At 33.0% G+C, this 19,921-nt stretch overlaps 1 long non-coding RNA gene across 1 annotated transcript in view; it reads left to right on the forward strand.

Moving 5' to 3' along the window:
• The first annotated feature begins 383 nt into the window (after positions 1–383).
• LOC135968205 (uncharacterized) overlaps positions 384–19,921 on the forward strand; it is a 97,578-nt gene continuing 78,040 nt past the window's right edge. Inside the window, exon 1 of the long non-coding RNA XR_010582804.1 lies at positions 384–516. This is a non-coding gene — a long non-coding RNA (uncharacterized lncRNA). The remainder of the gene's footprint in view (positions 517–19,921) is intronic.

Genomic DNA, 19,921 nt, shown 5'->3' on the forward strand with positions numbered 1-19,921 from the left:
CATTAACAGAGTATATCAATTAATAGAGCATAAACAAATTTACTACATTTTTTCTTCTAATTCATAAACATGGTATTTCTCTCCATTGTGCGTTCTTTGACTTTTTAAACCACTGTTGTATAGTTTTCAGCGTAAGAAATTGTACATGTTTTGTTAGATTCCTGCCTATTATTTTCTTTTTAAAATAACTTAAAAATTTCTGGTGCCTCTGTTCATTTCTGGTAGTAGAATTTATAGCCCCAGTTTTCCTTCTGTTGATACTCAGCAGGATGTGGCTTCTCATTATTGCTGGGAGGATGTGATAGATCCAGCTCCCCATTAAGCCTTCACTGACATATTCCTGACAAGTTCAGATAGGACAGCCTCATTAATGTTTCCACATTTTCTCCGGAGACATCATGGAGAGTGGAGACTTTTCTTACCACCTGGTGTGAATGAAAGTCCTGGCTCCCTCCTTAGCCGTGTCTGACACTGTCCTGGTTTGGAGTGGGAGTTAAGGAGACCTGTTAGAATCCGGTAAGGGAAAAGCTGTGGTTTCCCACTTGATCATTGTGGACCTGGGTGAGAGTGAAGCCACAGCCAGAAATAGATCTCTCTTGTTAGGTTACTTCTTGCTTTATCATATGGCTAGAGAGAACAGAATTTTAGAGAGCTAATTTGTCTTAGCCCTAGAGCATTTTTGCTGCCATCATCTTCATCTTTATATATAGGATATATGAGACAGAAAGAAAAATCTAAGGACCTCACCATCACGCCATTTCTTAAATCCTGAGACCCCTGGCTATTCTGCCTTCTCTCCATTTTTCAGACTCTCTTTATAATTATTTTATGTATGATATCTAGAGTTTTCAGTTGTACTTCATAGGAAGAATAGAGAATGTGTTTACCAGGAGTAAAAAACAAGCAAAACATTTTTGATGGTGTAATGCTATGATGGTTGCTTGTTCAAATCAAGGGCCTGCTATTATCTAAACAACTAAAAGTCATGTTTATGGAACAACATGTGTAATATTACTAAATAAATAAATGAACAGATTTATGTGTGATAAGAGAAACATCAATTCCATTTGGAAACAAATGGGTTATTTAAAAGGCAGTGTTTGAATTATAGCTTAATAAATCATAGAATGTTGATAGGCTATAAATTGAAACTACCATTAAGGATAATATTTCTGAAGAATCTGTAATGAAATAGAAATTGCATAAGCTATTGTGTTAAGTAAAAAAGTACGCTATTATATTATACTTTATAAGCTAAATATTAGAAAAGATAAATCTGATGTGTATTAGCAATTTTCAAAGGGAAAAAACTTTCCAAATATTAATAAAAATGTTATATTTAGATTTTATCATTACATAAATGGTCTGACTTATATTGTTCTATAATTTTAACTTCTTCAAAAGTTAGACTTTTATAGAAATATTGACATTTTTTACTTTATACAAGTATAAATCAAAAAACTCTCTCTAAAACTCATTCGCAATGACTAAAATATTTACAGCTACATCCTTAATGCCTTTCATGTTATCTGATAATATTTTTTAGGGTACTGAGAAAAAGTTTACATAAGTGAGAAAAAACATAAACCTATATCCTAGAATATTTTCTGTAATTACATGATATTTATATCTATTTAAAATTATGTTTGCTTTCAGAAAATATTTCTTATATGCCTACCATTGGCCAGCCTTATTGGTGTTTACAGTATTTTCCTTAATTCTTACTAAGTATCTACAAAATTATTGTATTATTTTATTTTACATGTGTGGAATTGAAAATCTGAAGATTTAAAGAAATTCATGTAAAGTTTCCCAGATTATTAATAGTAAATTAGGTTTTACCTGTAGGTCAGTTTAAGCAAACTGACTTTTTTTTTTTTTAACTAAAACACAGGTAGAGATTTAAACAGATTTGTAAAGAATGTTTTATGATTGACTTAATTTTTTGTTGAACTTTCAGTTTTTTATTTAAAATTAAATTGTAATTTCATCTCTGGATTTCTAAATTCTTCTGTGCTGAGTGGGGATGAGATAGAGTGGAGATTTTTTGTGGCAAATAGAATTTGTTTTGCAATAGTAGGATGGGCTTTCTATGGAAAAATTCACATTTTAAGTCATAGGATATTTTTATTATTGTTGTTTTCAATACAGTTATTTTTACATTGAAAAATCATTGTTCAGAATCCATTAAAATAAAATATTCTTTTTCTGTTGTTACTGCATTTTTTTCTTATAGTTGTAATGGTATTTGAAATTATACTTTGCCCTTTTCCAGGGTTAAAGACTTCTGAAAAGAAATGATTGTGTTTAATGATAAAGGTGTAAACAAATTTTCTTAGCACCTTGATTAGAAACTTTTAAGGATTTGTGATGCAATGTAAACATTCATCAATTATCTGTGATTTGTAGGTGAATATCTCTACACCATTTTAGGATGATTGTAGTAGTAACATTTTCTGCTTAAGAGACATGACATTTGTCTTTTTGGAGTAATATTAATATTTTATTATACACATGATTAATTGAATGAAATATATACTGTGTATCTACTCCATCTATAGCTATCTTTCTGCTGGAATATATCTGTAAAGAATTGTTGAATTTTAAGTAAATTTTGATTTATTGTTGAAAATATAAAATGCATTCAACATGTATTCTTCTCCTTTCAAATAATGTTTTTTTATTTTAATAATGTTATTTTAACAATGTGTTAACATGTTATTTTAATTAATAAAATACTCATGTTTTCTTATGCTCATGTGTTTTGTGATATTACTGAATTTTAAAAAATTGCATAGTTTACAGAATAAGGAATTTAAATTATTGGATATGAGTTCTTCATTAATCATGCCTAACAACGTTATTCTTATTTTTCCATGAAGTGGACTCTTAAGTAATTCAACATAATTCTAATAACCTTATAATGACAATAATATTGCTATGAAAATTTTCTTTAAAGGTACATTTTTTGAATATATCTGACACATATTGAAAGATCCTTATGGCACAAAGCAATATATCCTAAAGGAATATTTATTATTAGTCTTAATGAAAATCACTGTAGCCTTATTATTGATAAGTGACTAAACCATGGCAATATTAGCAGCTCACTCTTTATAAAAGGTGGTAGGATTTATCACTAGGCAGCTATTTCAATTATGGTATATTAGGATGGTCAGCATTCAAATCATGCGGTCAATGAGTTAGGTAGATATGTAGGCAATTGTTTGATGTGTGGTCTGTGTTTTGTGATGAGTTGAGGCACTGAAGTCTTATGACCTGGCTGTGAATTACAGTTTGATTATGTATTAACAGTGTGGCTTATCTGTCAACTTTTCTGTGCCTCATTTTTGTCATCTATAAAATGAGGTAATAATAATACCTTTCTTTAAAAGTTTTTGAATTATATAATTTAGTACAGGGAAAATGACCACCCACGTAAAAATATTCCATAAATATTTGTAATGGTTATTATCATTATAGTACAGAAACAATGGAAGAAATTATCCTATTTTATAAGTTTTATATCAGATTGAGAATGATTTAATTATTGTTTCATATTTGTTTTTGATATTTTTCTGAGTATAAAATTCTTATTTTGGGTAGGGTATTATAAATACTGCTTAACTTTTGAAATATACAACATGACCTACAGAAAGAAAGTTTTGGCAATCCATGTATACCTCCAGGAAAAATACTTCTATATAATGAACGGCTGACTAGGCATGTTACCTCTGTAACTAAAACAGTTATCTCAACTTGTAAAACACTCTTTGGTCATATTTGGCAGGAACTGTCCCTGAAGGACATCACAGGAAAGGTGCACCGAATGTAAGAATATTTTTCTTTCCTTCTAAAGTATTTAGACTTTTTTTTGCCTTAAAAGTGATTCTTAAGGGGAATAAAAGTCTACATTTAATTAAAAATGGCCTTTAAGGCATTTTTCAGAAATCTGTCTAAACGTGGGGCACCATTCTGAAGAAAGCTCCTTGTGGTAATTATATTCTCCATGAGTGCTGATTGAACTAATTAAAAATTATAAGTCCTATCAAGACTATTTATTGAAATCTATTTGGCAGCTTCTATTGCTTGACATAGCTCAGTAGTTTATTCTTTTATACTCATTTAAGAATGGCAGCAGTGATTCCAGCAGTGAATGAAAGCTGAGAAATGTTTGATAAACAGATAAGACCATATATGATCCTTTGTACCTCAGAAAGTGACTCAATGGGTAAATCCACAGATTATAAAATAACCTTTTAAATCACCTAGTAATTTTATTTTATTTTGCTTTTATTATCTAGAAAAAATGCATTAGGTAACAACAATTCAGTTCCCTATCCAAATGTGTTCTTACTGGTTTGGTCTGAAGGAAAATCCGAAGTTAATTTTTGGTGTATTAGTGGTGATCAGGAGACATCCTTTAGGGAGCTGCATCGTGAAATCTAAACTAATTGTATTAAAATCAGGCCTTACATTGGTGGGATATGAATAAATGCTCGGTAGTCTTTTCTCAGGGAGGGGCTTTCTATATTTCTCCTGTGTCACTGTTTGCTCAAGGCAAAGAAAATATGGGTATTATGACCAGAGGACTATCAAAATGAAGAAAATATGGAGTTAATGACAGTAGGGAGGGAAATTCTGCTTTATTGTGTACTAGTTCTGTGAACTGGAGCAAGAAAATGAATATTTTTGCATTTTAGCTATTTATTTGCAAAACAGTATAGTGAAATGAATCTGGAAATATTGTAAGACTAATACAAATTAAGTGCATGAAGGAGTTCCTGGGAGGGCAAAACTCATTTTCAAAGAAAATTCTAACAAGTTAAGTTGTTTAAAAAAATGAAATGTTCATACCCACTTAATGGGCATGTTGTAAAGAAATTCATGCTTTATGAAAAGGGCCAGTTTGGTTAGCTTCAGGGATCCTTTAGCCCTGATAGTCATTTATGGCCAGTTTGAAATGTAGAATTGACTGAATTATATATATTTGTGATGGGGTGCAGGTAAGTGTTATATATTGTTGCTTTGAATATATATTTTCTACTTCTGCTGACAAAACTGACCAGAAATGTAGAAACTCTCCCTTTCCATTGATGAAAAAGTACCATTTTCATTCATATGGAAACGTAAATATATGATTCTAGAGGATATAATTGAGAAATCAAGGCACAGATGGTGAATTATCCATGCAATGAGTCATGAAGTAAAATAGGAAGTAGACTGTCTTGTGTTCGTTCCACAATATTTGTAAATAGTTTTCAAAAAGCATTGTGAATGCTTCAAATCAATTTGTTTTAGAAATTTGTATTGACATTACCTGTAAGTTACCAGTGTCACTACATCTATTGATTAAATGTCTATTCTTTCTTTCCCTGACACCTGCCAACTGAAAAAAAGAAAAAAAGGAAAAAAAACCCTGAATTATCAATCAAAGATTCTCATAAAAATAAAATCAAAACATGATACAAACGTGTTTGGTAATGTCTCAAATTATGTTCAAGCTGTTTTTACAATGCTAAAGATTCACCTAGAACCTTACCCTAGAGGCTTTTCAAACAACTGACATATGTAAATCCATAATAAATGAAACATTTAGGAGCAAGAAGCACATTTCCAGGGAGAAAACAAACAGTTCAGAGTAAGTTTCTGAATTTGGGTAAAATAAGCCAGTGGAAAGCTGTGAAAGCTACTATCATTAACCTATACAGTAAATAAGATAAAAAGATCTGGACTGGTATCTCTTGGTCATCAGATTTCTGAAAAAAGTCTTTCTTAATAAAACTGGTAGAATTCAGGATTTTTTTGTATGAAAACTAGCCTGTTGGTAAATGAAACTTTATTAGACTGGGAAGAAAGAGGTTTTGAAAAAAAACACCTGAAATATTTTAAAAAGCTAATTCATTATCTACTTCATTCCTTCATACCACCTACAAGTCACAGCTTATTGCCATTAAGTATAAACCAAGTGTCTAAAAATTATTGTTTAAGGGAAGGGGATGGTGAATGACACTTAGAACAAATAATTACTTAACCTTGGTTATCGAATTAGAGATTCTGCTTCCATTCATTGTGAAAAAAAACGAAGAAAAATAATTTATGCACTCTAACATGCTAGTGCTCAAAGAGCAAATTCCGAAAGCAAATAAAAAAGCAAACTGTCTAAACTGATGAAGAGACTATCTGGAACAAACTAAGTTATTTGATGGAATTAACAACCCTTTTAAAGGAAACGTTTGAATAATTTCTGAAAGACACTGCAAGATTAAATTCCATTCTGGTCAGCTGGATTTATTCAGAAAGCTAAATTTCAATCTTGTAAGAAGTCTAATAACCTTTAACCAGACACTGCTTTCCTTAAATATCACCAAAAATATGTGTTCTAGTCACTTTTTTTTTCCTTTGAAAACTCCCCAACTTAAGAAAATGTTTGAATTAAATTTTGTAGAAATCTCGTCTCTTGCAGCAAGCTTGAAATCAAGCATTGTCACAAGCGCACAATTAATCTGGTGTTAAGTAGAAAGGCAAGATGAGTCAAGGCAGCTTTCTTTCAACTCTAATGAAAATCATGTTCAAGCAGGAGGTGAAGAGATCTGGGTGATGCAGAATCTAGCTCAAGGTTCTGACTTTTATTTAAAAAAACAAAACAAAACAAAAAAATAGACTTTGAAGTGGCTTTATTCACATAAACATGATTCATAGGAAACTCTACAAATAAACTACCAGAAATCAAAAGTGAATTTATCAAGGTCTCAGTATACAAGTCATTGTTTTGTTTGTCCGTTTGTTTAATTATACTTTATGTTCTGGTATACATGTGCAGAACATGCAGGTTTGTTACAAAGGTATACACGTGCCATAGTGGTTTGCTGCACCCATCAACCTGTCATCTACATTAGGTATTTCTCCTAGTGCTATCCCTGCCCTAGCCTTACCCCCTTCAACAGGTCCCGGTGTGTGATGTTCCCCTTCCTCATCTATGTGTTCTCATTGCTCAACTCCCACTTATGAGTGAGAACGTGCAGTGTTTGGTTTTCTGTTCCTGCATTATTTTGTTGAGAAAGATGGTTTCCAGCTTCATCCATGTCCCTGCAAAGGGCATGAACTTATCCTTTTTAATGGCTGCATAGTATTCCATGGTGTATATGTGCCACATTTTCTTTATCCAGTCTGTCATTGATGGGCATTTGGGTTGGTTCCAAGTCTTTCCTATTGTGAACGGTGCTGCAATAAACATACGTGTGCATATGTCTTTACAGTGGAATGATTTATAACCCTTTGGGTATATACCCAGTAATGGGATTGCTGGGTCAAATGGTATTTCTGGTTCTAGATCCTTGAGGAATCACAACACTGTCTTCTACAATGGTGGAACTAATTTACACTCCCACCAACAGTGTAAAAGTGTTCCTATTTCTCCACATCCTCTCCAGCATCTGTTGTTTCCTGACTTTTTTCTGTCTACTGCCATACTACCCTGAATGTGCCTGATCTAGTGTAAGTTGTTCTTAAGAAGAAATTCAACACCATAACGCTAATGAATGCTAGGAATTTTAGACAGATTGAGGGCAAGGAGGAAGCAGAAGGAGCTGGATTTTTCTCTTCAATTTGGAACTCTGAGAGGAGTTCCACACAGGATGCTCTGTGCTAACACAGGAGCAGTAGTACAGTAGACAAGTTATTGCAAAGAGGATCCTAAAGAGAACAAACCAGAGGAAATTCATTCAGAGCATGTCCTGGCAAAGAAGTCAATCATCAGCAGTTTCTTTTGGCAGAGACTCAAAGACAGGCAGTGTGCCTCCTATGAGTAGAGTCATGCAGCATTTGTCTTTCTGTGACGGGCTTTTTTCACTTAGACTAATGGCCTCAAGCTTTATCAATATTGTTGCATATTGCAATCTTCTTCTTGTGGCTGAATAGTATTCCATTGTGTGTATAGTCTATATTTTCTTTATCCATGCACCTGTTGATGGACACTTAGGCTGTTTTCACATCTTTTTTATTGTTAATTGTCAAATTCATAAAATCAAAGAGAGGAATGATGGTTACCAGGGGCTAGGGAGAAGGGGGACTTACTAATAATAAGCAAAATATTCAGTTAAGCCAGATTAATAAGCTTTAGAAAATTCTTCCATTTTAAAAAATAAAAGTTTAAAATCTGGATTTTCAGATCAGAGATCTCTGTTTTATAACTTCGTGGTCGTCAAAAATTAAAAACAGAAGCAAAATCTTGTCTGCTTAACATTACTTAGGTTGTTCATTTGTGACTTCAGATCTCATTTTAGAGTGAGATTATATTATTTGTGTTATTTTCTACAGTAAACAAAATATTTAAAGTTAATTCCTTAAAAACTATTCAACTTTTTTTTTTTTTTGAGAAGGAGTCTCCCTCTGTCACCCAGGCTGGAGTGCAGTGACGCGATCTCAGCTCACTGCAAGCTCCGCTTCCCGGGTTCACGCCATTCTCCTGCCTCAGCCTCCCGAGTAGCTGGGACTACAGGCGACCGCCACCATGCCTGGCTATTTTTTTTTTTTTTTTTTGTATTTTTTTTTAGTAGAGATGAGATTTCACCGTGTTAGCCGGGATGGTCTCCATCTCCTGACCTCATGATCTGCCTGCCTTGGCCTCCCAAAGTGCTGGGATTACAGGCCTGAGCCACTGCGCCCAGCCAGTATTTCCTTATTTAAATGTTGATGTGCCTAAATCAGTATCTAATATGCATGGTCAACTTCTGTCTTCCAGTAAACAAAACACCTTATAGCTCTCTCTAACTGTAGAGTTAACTGAGATTCTCTTTTGGTTGAATCACATACCATTAATGCCAGAGCGTACCATTTACTCAACAGATAAGACGTTTTAAAATACATTCACCTTAAAGTACTTTCACGTTACAATTTTATATTCCAGTGCTTTTGAATATGCCTCATTTCCTAAATTTCCAACATTTTAATTACTCTAATGTAAGAATATGTAGTGTATGTCATGTTTCCTTAAAAATATACCTATAATACTTTATAATAAATCCATATTGTTCTATTTTATGTAAAATATAAGATGTAAATAATTGCTTCAAAAGAACACAGTAGGTTGAGTAATCTTTTAAACTGTTTACTTTATATTGAACACTCTGCATTAAAATATAATGAACATATGAGTATAAAAAGAGCATGGAACCTGACACACGAATAAGCAATATTGGAAGAGTTTTACATCTGTAATTCAATACAACCACAATTAACATTTAAAAATATGTGTTAACTGACAAGATCATCTAAGTTACTGTTTTCTTGATACAAGTTTGTCAGTTTGGAGGTTTGCATTGAAAGAAACAATTGCAACAAAAGAGGTTGAATGTCTCTTGTTTTCTTTCCTTATCAAGTCATGATAAAAGCTCAATAGTATTTTTTTAAATAAAAATTTCTGACCGGGCGCGGTGGCTCACGCCTGTAATCCCAGCACTCTGGGAAGCCGAGGCGGGCGGATCACGAGGTCAGGAGATGGAGGCTATCCTGGCTAACACGGTGAAACCCCGTCTCCACTAAAAATACAAAAAAAATTAGCCGGGCATGGCGGCGGGTGCCTGTAGTCCCAGGTGCTGGGAAGGCTGAGGCAGGAGAATGGCGTGAACCCGGGAGGCGGAGCTTGCAGTGAGCCTAGATCGCGCCACTGCACTCCAGCTTGGGTGACATAGCAAGACTCTGTCTCAAAAAAAAAAAAAATTACTAGCAGATTCTAAAGTGCATCTGGAAATTAATTGCATAGAAAGAGACAATATTCTGGAAGAGGAGAATAAACTTTAAGTAACATGTTTCCTAAAATGCCATGTTAAATATAACTATAAAGTTACAAAAATTAAAAATATCATAACACAAAGAATAAAATAGTCTTAGGCAGGTTTAGAGATACGGAATGCTAGAGCAAAATGTGTCCAGAAACATATTAAAGTGTAAATAGGCATTTACAAAATAATAAAATATGGAGCGTACCCTGTTCAGTAAAGGGCTTATGTATATTTGGGTAACAATTTAGAAAACCCCCCCCCCACCCCACCACAGAGACACACACAAATCTAATGACAACAAAACATAAAAGGATTACTACCTGACAACATGCATGCACATTAATTCTGGGAATAAATATAAAACTGTTAACCCAACACTAGAGAAATATTTGCATTTGAAGACAATTTTCCAAAAAAGATGACATTATGACTGTTATACTGACCTAAAAATGAACATGTGCTAAAAGATATTATTTAATTCACTCAGTGAAGGAACCAAATTAATCCTATAAATGATTCATGAAAACAGACATATTTAGGCAGAGTTGAGTGAATAATCAAAAAGTGTGTTGTATATGGACAATGGTTGTAAAATAGCTAAAAGAGAAGCCTGGTATGTTCTATACAAGCATTGTTTGATTGAAACACTTTTTTTTTTTTTCCCCCCTGAGGTTCTGCCTTTGTTCCATCAAAAATATTCTGAAGTAAAAATTATTATTAATCACAAACTCAGGTTGTTCTCATTAGATTGACTATATACAGAGCTGTAGCAAAAGTATAAATTTACCATATAGAATTTGTAACTTCACTGAAATTTTCCTAAGAAATCCCATGTAAGGATTTTTAAATTGTCTTAACAACTTTAAACTGTTTTAACAAACTTTCCTGACTCGAGGAATCTAAACTAAGACCCTCTCTCCATCAGGATTTACCTGCAGTAACTATACATTTAGGTGAATTCTGTCTCTAAAATATCCTAATTTCCCTGGACTTATCAGGAAGTAAACTTTCTTGCTCACATTTAAGGTCGAGAGCACTGTAGACCAGTAACAAGTTCCATTTTCCCAAGAGGGTCTTGAGAATATTGCTCTGTAAAATCAATCTCATTTGATTAAAATTTCTGGTCATAGTTGATTAAATGAGCATTGTTTTCAAATATGACATTCCAGGCATGTTCTTGGTTGCAAAATCATTTTTTCCAATTACATCCTAATAAAAAAGGAATTTTGTTTTCACTGAACCTATGCAAATAACTGTATTGTCATGAAAAGTAAGATTCAGTAAGAGTTTCTGAATTCTAGGGGGAGAGGGCCAGGAAGAAAGAGTAAGTGATCATTTTAAAGTGTTTTATTTCAGATTAGAGAAACAGAATTTACTAAGTTGTTTTGAGTTACAGACAGTTTAAGAAGAAAGAAAAAGGGCTTTCTAAAACATCCAGAAAATAGGCCATTAAGACATCAATAATATCAACAGCAAAACAAAAATTGCAGCCATACCTCATCAGCTCATTCAGTCCTCTGTGATTAAATTCTTGTTTCACTGAATCTTGGGTTAGAAGTTTCAGCACAATTTTAATACATCTTTTTAAATGTTAGTGCTTCTTTTCAGACTGATTATTTGTATACACTGTAGTTCAAGGCAAATAAAAATCCCTCTTCCACAGAGGTAGAACTTTCTATATCCACTCAAATTTTGTTCTTCATTCTTCTCTTTCTCATTCTGTAATGACCAGACATTTTACTTTGGAACAAAAATATGTATTTTTCTCTTAATAAACAAAAACCTATCTAATTATCTTGTATACAAATTTGTACTTCTATGTCATTTTTGCTCTCAGTAGTCTCATTTGTGTATACTAATTATAACCTTTTACTAATTATAACTTTTAATCAAAGTAACTTCTACTGCACAAAGGAAATTATAGGATGAATAATTGTGAACTGTCTGCCAAACACCAGCATTTTAGCAACTAACAAAGTTCATGAATATATATAACACTAGTTGCTATACTTACAACTATTCCTTTAAAAACTGCTTGAAGAAGCAAAAAATGAATATATTTATTAACAGAGCTTCCCTGTACTTTAGAAAATAAGTTCTAAAGTTAGTGCTTTTCTGTGGTATAGAAAAATAAGTGCATATACATGTAAAATATTGCCTAGTTATCAATGTTTTGGTATTTTTATCTTAGAAATGAGCTAGACATTTAATTACTATCCATGAATTAACTCCATTTAATATTATTCCAAAATATTATTGGCTAAAATTTTGGATTATCTTCAAGATAACATTCTTCAAGCATAATTAATGTTGGAATAGTTTGTCAGAATAACGATTCATTTTGGGTAAGCAATAGCTTACATTTTTTACAACCTTAAACATTAAGTAGAAATAATGTTAGTTTATTTGATAAGTAAATATAAGTAAAGGAAGAACATATGCAAGTGAAATACAAACATACGCATGTATTATACTTACTCATAAACCACAGAAGACAGAGCTGTTTTGTTAAACCAAAAATATTAGTTTTGTTTATTGAAGATTTACCTACAATTTATGAACTTGAATTTTTAACTCTTTTGAATTGGTTTCTGTAAAAATACATTTCCTTTCTAGTTTATTAAATATATTAGAAATAATCCTATTTTCGCAGAAAATTAAAAAAATATTCAATTTGCCTTTATCTCTATATACTAAGCTTCTTTAATTTTACAGATTTTATAATCTAATTTGTAAAGACAATTTGGAGATAGAATAATTACAACACACTATATAAAGTAAAGGTCTTTACGAAATATAGATATTTAGGAATACACAGAGAAAGAAAACTGGTAGTTTCAATCCTGAAATTTTAGCAATAGGTAAAGATTAAGCACAGAAATACAAAATTCACTGGTTCAGATACAAAAGAAGTTTTCTTTCTGGTGGGCACAAACTTAATTGTTTGAGGTCAAAATAGGCCAGTATGCAAACAAACAAAAGACTAACAAACCAAATTTTTTGTCACGTTTCACCTAACAGAGACTGTTAACTCCATAAACCATTAATTCATTTCTAGAACCACCAAACATGCAAACCATAAAACCAAATTCCCTACTAAAGAACAGACATATTTATAAAGAGTTAGAAAATTGTTCATGATCGAATCAGATAATCTAAAAAGGAATGTCCTATGTAGACAATAAATTGTGGAAAAATAATGCAAAGGCAAGAAGGCTAAAATCATGTGATCTGAAGCAACTGTCTTTCACCGATGCATAGGTTTCTGTTGAAATTCAGTTTACCTCTGCTTTCTTAATATAGGCAAGGCTTTCTAAGTGCCAGGTAAGTCAGAAGTCATAAAGAAATGGTAAAAATGTCTATCAAAATAAAACATATTAGAATAACCAAAGGCAGCATAATTCAATTTAAAGGACTAGAATGTAATTGGATATATATACACACACATACACATATATACACATACACACATATATGCATATATATATACACACATATATACACACACATATAATCTTCAATCAGCACAGACATAAATATAGACATCTATCTCTTTAGTCAACACATGTGCGTCTATGTATTCTAAATATAACTATATTATATAAGGCATATATAAAGTACTTGTAGTCAGAACATTCACATTATTTTGAAACATTTGTATTATAAAAACTTGTAACATTAAATACAACAATCCATATAAAAGAACAAAAGCTATGAACAGGGAATAATAGAAGACTAAAAGCAAATTTGAAATGCTGCCTAATCGTACTAATCATCATGAAGAGAACAATTAAACCATAAGAAAGAATTTTTTTTCTATTCAGAATTGAAAACGATAAAATTTTCAAATATCTACATGAGATATTTGAGTCACTCTTCAAAAAGACAAGAATTTGGCGTTATCTCTTCGACCTTAAAATGCACACATACAGTTGTTGGAGCAAATTTGCTTCCTTTATTCTTTTTATTTTTGTATTTTGTATTTTGTCTCATTAAAAAACAAGCATGTATATTATATATTTATATTCATCTTGACATGAAAAACAGTAATGGTAATTCTAATAAAAACTAACAGAATGAGTGCATGTGAATTACCAATATTGGTAGGCTATCCAAATATGCAGCTTTTGCTGGTACAAGTCTGATTTTTGCATGTTCTGTTGTCTTTATGTAGTGCATTATATTTGCACCAAAGTTACTATTATTTTAGATGAATAAGTTATTTAATTAATTTCAAAATGGTTATCAAGGAATAATCCAAAACTTCCTACCATAAAAACTAAGATAAATATTGAAGGTGATGGCTATCCCAATTAAACTGATTTGATCTTTACATTGTTTACATCAATGTATCAAATTATCACTTGTACCCTCAAATATGTACATCTATCATGTATCAATAAAATACATAAAATAAAAGAGCTGAGAATAATAAACTGGTTAAGTAAAACTATAGGCATTTCACACACTGGTAAACTGTATTTCCAGCAAGCGTGTTATTCTTGAATATCAAAAGAAAGATGCATCATTCATGCTCTGTTTGTTGAAGGGTATTTGTGTTTGTGTACTACTAGATAAAATGTATTTATTTTTTACAACTCCTAAATAACCTGACTTTTTGGGGGGATGTGAAATAAAGCCATTTTATTGAGACTTCCAACCACACCAGAAGGGAAGTCATCCCTAAGGAAAACACTTTAATTTCAAAGGAAGCATACCACTGAAATGTCACCCTTTTTGCAATAAGCCATTGACAGCAGCTAAGGTGATTTAAAATGGCATTCAAGGCATAATTCATGAGAAGGACTGGTTTGGTTTAACATAGGTACACCTTAGTAAGAGTATCAGAAATCTTCAAACAGTGATATTACCACTTAAAGCTCTTTAATTAAGTGGAGATAGAAAATCAAACCCCAAGTCATCTGTTCAAGTAATGCTGGGAAATAATAACAGCTCTCATTTGACACAGTGATGGATTTTTTTAAAAAAAGAAAGAAAAATGGGGCAGGATATTTGGTAGGTGAAAGAGAATGCTTTCTTGGGGAATGAATATGGAAGACATTTCAAAGTCATTCACTGCAGGGCCAGGCATGGTGGCGGGCCCCTGTAGTCCCAGTTACTCCGGAGGCTGAGGCAGGAGAATCACTGGAACCCGGGAGACGGAGCTTGCAGTGAGCCGAGGTCGGGCCACTGCACTCATTCACTGCAGAGCATCCTTGCCCTTCAAGATGGCAACATTCTATAAGAAAAGTCAGCTTAATATTGCATCTCCCAAACACTATTAAGTCTTTAATTTCTCCTCGTACATGAGGAATTCTCACCAATATAAAACCAAAACCAAAAATCAAAACGCTTATTTTGAGTATTAAGCAGCTCTACCACCCGACTAATAAAAATAAATACTCCAGCTGAAACCTCCTGACATATTCCCTCCCTGGTTTGCTCTCTTTCATGTTGTTATTTAGTTTGTAATCAATTATCTTGACTCATCTTGGATATTATACCTCTTGTGTTCTCTGAAATCTTTTTTATTTTCAGTAAGAAAGTCTGATTCAGATATCAAAAGGTCAACATATTGAACAAACCTGTTTTTCCCAGTACATTTTTGACAATTTTATTATCTTTCTTCTTATCCAATAAAAAAGTAAGTCTCTCATAACTGCTGTTGTGAAGTGTGCAGCTGCTTGGTGAATCATGCCTGATGAAGATGATTTTCATGGGTCAATCCAAATGAACTAATATAGCATTACTTATTCCAGAAGTAAAACCAAGAGGTGAGGTTGTCCATAACAGCCTTCTATGTGAATAGGTAGTAGCGCTATTATGTTTTCCTTTAGCATTCAGTTCTTGTTTAGCAGATCAAACCAATACGTATTTGCAGAAACAAACTAGCAATCAACATGATTTGAAGATGGTTATAATAATGAACAAGCAAATAGTATAATTAACCTATACTTTTTGATATGTGTATTAAAATATTTATGCAGGTGTTTATTTTCCAGATAATGGTAGTATAGCTAAATATAATTTGTAGATATTTTTCTCCAGGTTTTGTAGCTGAGTATAAATCGTTCTTACTGTATTTTCATGTTTCTCTTTTCGTTAATTTCAACTATCCCATATGAGAATTGATATTTACCACTTCCCTAAATTTCCCAGCTCCCTTGCATGTTTTTGGGGCCACATGACTGTTCTGGAGAATGAGTTTTAAGGATAAGTATTTTATGTAATTTTTAGATATTTACATTTATGATTTTGGGGCATTTTTCCCTTTCTCTCTTTCGCCGTGTATGTGATGGTGGAATTCCTCTGTTCCAGGTCATGGCTGCAGTAAGTCAGTAAAGCCTCCCTCTCAGCCTGGGTCTCTGATTGATCTATGGATTAAGAAGCCTACCAATCCATATTGTATGTATAATATGAGCAAAAAATAAAACTCAGTTTTGGGTTTGATTCTTAATACCCATATTCCAACCTGTTCTGACATACATGTCTCTTAAAGCCAATACATTAAGGACATTTATATTTAAAATTAAACTTTAACCAAGCCCCATTTCTTTTTTTAAAATTTATTCTTTTTAAATTTTTTCTCCATAGGTTTTTGAGGAATAGGTGGTATTTGGTGAGTGCCTATGAGTAAGTACATAAGTTCTTACTCAAAGAACCTATGAGTAAGTTCTTTTTTTTTTTTTTTTTTTGAGATGGAGTCACTCAGACTGGAGTGCAGTGGTGCGATCACGGCTCACTGCAACCTCCAGCTCCTGGGTTCAAGCAATTCTCCTACCTCAGTCTCCCAAGTAGCTGGGACTATAGGAGTGTGCCACCACACCTGCCTATTTGTTTTTTTAAAATTATTTTTAGTAGAGATGGGGTTTCACCGTATTGGCCAGGCTGGTCTCGAATTCCTGACCTCAGGTGATCTGCCTGCCTCGGCCTCCCAAAGTGCTGGGATTACAGACATGAGCCACTGCGCCTGACCGTGAGTAAGTTCTTTAGTGGTGATTTGTGAGATTTTGGTGCACCCATCACCCGAACAGTATATACTGAACCCAATTTGTAGTCTTTTATCCCTCACTCCCCTCCCACCCTTTCCCCTGAATCCGCAAAGTCCATTGTATCATTCTTATGCCTTTGCATCCTCATAGCTTAGCTCCCACTTACGAGTGAGAACATAGACTGGTTTTCCATTCCTGAGTTACTTCACTTAGACTAATAGTCTCCAGTTACATCCAGGTTGCTGTGAATGCTATTAATGCATTCCTTTTTATGGCTGAGTAGTATTCTATCATATATAGATATATACACCACAGTTTCTTTATCCACTCGTTGACTGATGGGCATTTTGACTGGTTCCATGTTTTTGCAATTGTGAATTGTGCTTCTATAGACGTGTATGTGCAAGTATCTTTTTCGTATGATTTCTTTTCCTCTGGGTAGATACCCAGTGGTGGAATTGCTGGATCAAATGATAGTTCTACTTTTAGTTCTTTAAGGAATCTCCACGTTGTTTTGCATAGTGATGGTACTAGTTTACATTTTCACCAGCAGTGTTCCCTTTTCACTATATCCCCACCAACATCTATTATTATTTTTTTATTTTTTGATTATGGTCATTCTTGCAGGAGTAAGGTGATGTTGTATTGTGGTTTTGATTTGTATTTCCCTGATCATTAGTGATGTTGAACATTTTTTCATATGTTTGTTGGCCATTTGTATATCTTCTTTTGGTAATGGTCTATTCATGTCTTTAGCCCACTTTTTCATGGAGTTGTTTGTTTTATTCTTGTTTGAGTTTCTTGTAGATTCCAGATATTAGTCCTTTGTCAGATATATAGATTGTGAAGACTTTCTCGCACTCTGTGGCTTGTCTGTTTACAGTACTGACTGTTCCTTTTGCTGTGCAGAAGCTCTGTAGTTTAATTAAGTCCCACCTATTTATCCTTGTTTTGGTTGCATTTGCTGTTGTGTTCCTGGTCATGAAATCTTTGCCTAAGCCAATGTCTAGAAGAGTTTTTATGACATTATCTTCTATAATTTTTATAGTTTCAGGTCTTATATTTATGTAAGTCTGTGATCCATCTTCAGTAGATTTTTTGTATCAGGTGAGAGATAAGGATCCAGTTTCACTCTCCTACATGTGGCTTGTCGATTATTCAAGCACCATTTGTTGAATAGAGTGTCTTTTCCCCAGTTTTTGTTTGCTTTGTTGAAAATCAGTTGGCTGTTAGAATTTGGGTTTATTTCTGGGTTCTCTATTCTGTTCCATTGGTCTATGTTCCTGTTTTTTGTATCAGTACCATGCTGTTTTGGTGACTAATGGCCTTATAGTATAGTTTGAAGTTAGGTAATGTGATGCCTCCAGATTTGTTCTTTTTGCTTAGTCTTGCTTTGGCTATGCAGGCTCTTTTTTTTTTTTTTTTTTGGTTCCATATGAATTGTAAGATTGTTTTTCCTAGTTCTGTAAAGAATGATGGTGGTATTTTGATGGGAATTGCAGTAATTTGTAGATTGCTTTTGGCAGTGTGGTCATTTTCACAATATTGATTCTACCTATCCATAAGCATGGGATGTGTTTCCATTTGCCAAAGCCCCATTTCTATTTCTCCTTCTAAGAAATTTAATTCAAGTAATATTTCTTTTTCATATAAAAATCTTGCTTCTGTTACCCCTTTGTATTACCTTCTATTCTAATCTTCTAATTACTGTATTATTGTCATTATTTGAGGACATTGTATTCTCATTCACAGTATTTTCTTTCATTTTGTTCATCAACAACTTTTTTTTAGAACTCAACAAGATAGACATCTCTGTAACATCTTCATTTGTAAATATTTGTATCTACTTTTCACTTCAGACTGTATCTTGAATAATGAAACTTAATATTACCTGAAACATTTGCACCATTAAAACCTTACTATGCTCACTGTCTTTTTATGTCCTCCAAATTGTCCACTTCTCTTATTTCTTTATTGTCTCTGCAGTGGTTCTTTAGAAATATCAGAGCATTTTTCCTTAGACTTAGGTCATTTCCTTCTACTAGCAAACTTCTCTTCCTTTTTTTCTAATTTTTTTACTCAGCTAAGATATCATGGTTAATCCCTTCAACTAATTATTTGCCAGTATCCTCTACATGCTTACCCAATTGGCCTGCCTGTACACCTGCACATGCATGAACACACATGTGTGCACACGCACACACACATACACACAAAGTTGTGATGACTAATCAGATTAACCTGTTTATCTTCTATACTTTTAATGCCAGATTGCTATTGTCCCTGAAGTAAAACCATAAATTATGTAAATAATGTTGCTGGAACTTTATGTTACTGAAATTTACCTAGTAAGCTCCGCTTTCTATTTTCTATAGTGGTTATTGATTAACCTCTCTACTTTGCTCAAATATAACAGAACGCCACTGTCCACATACCTCATGCTCATAGAATATTATACTTTCTTCTTCAATTAGAGAATAAAAGGTATTATGTAAGATTTTTTATAAAGCTTTCCCAAGTGATTTTTAAGTTACTTTCAATCCTAATTGTTTAGATCTTTTCCTTCACTCTTCATTACAATGAATGTTCTCATTATCCATCCTGCAAAAGGTAAATAATTCCCTCCATCAGTGCTTTGAAACCCACACCCTCATTCTCTTTTGTAACTTTCCTGTATCAATATCTTCACTCACCTCTATTTTTACATTCTTCATCTTATTTGTATTTTCATTTCACTATTAAACATACTGAAAACTAAAATATCTTAATAAAAATGTATCTAAGTGTAATAACAGTAGTTTCTTTTGCTTGAGAATGAACAAGCAATGAGTTTTCACTCTTGATAAGGTAAAAAACATTTTCTATTTAGATTTTTCTCTTGTAAGTCATTACTTTTAACTATCTTTGTCAGAATTCTGTGAGGTGTCTTTATATCTATGAATGAAACACTGAGGTGATTATGATAGATGGTGACTGAGTGTCCTCTGTCATTACATAGATTCAGTTGTATAACAGGTCTCTCCATGAATGGAGGGGGGTCTGAATATAAGCTACATATACATAAATGAAGATCTATTTCAACATTTATTGGAAGGAGGCTACTTTTCTCTCTTAACATCTGTGTAATGTAGCCTTGTATTCAAAAGG

Source organism: Macaca fascicularis, chromosome 18 (genome assembly GCF_037993035.2).
Source record: "Macaca fascicularis isolate 582-1 chromosome 18, T2T-MFA8v1.1".
Taxonomy (NCBI): Eukaryota; Metazoa; Chordata; class Mammalia; order Primates; family Cercopithecidae; genus Macaca; species Macaca fascicularis.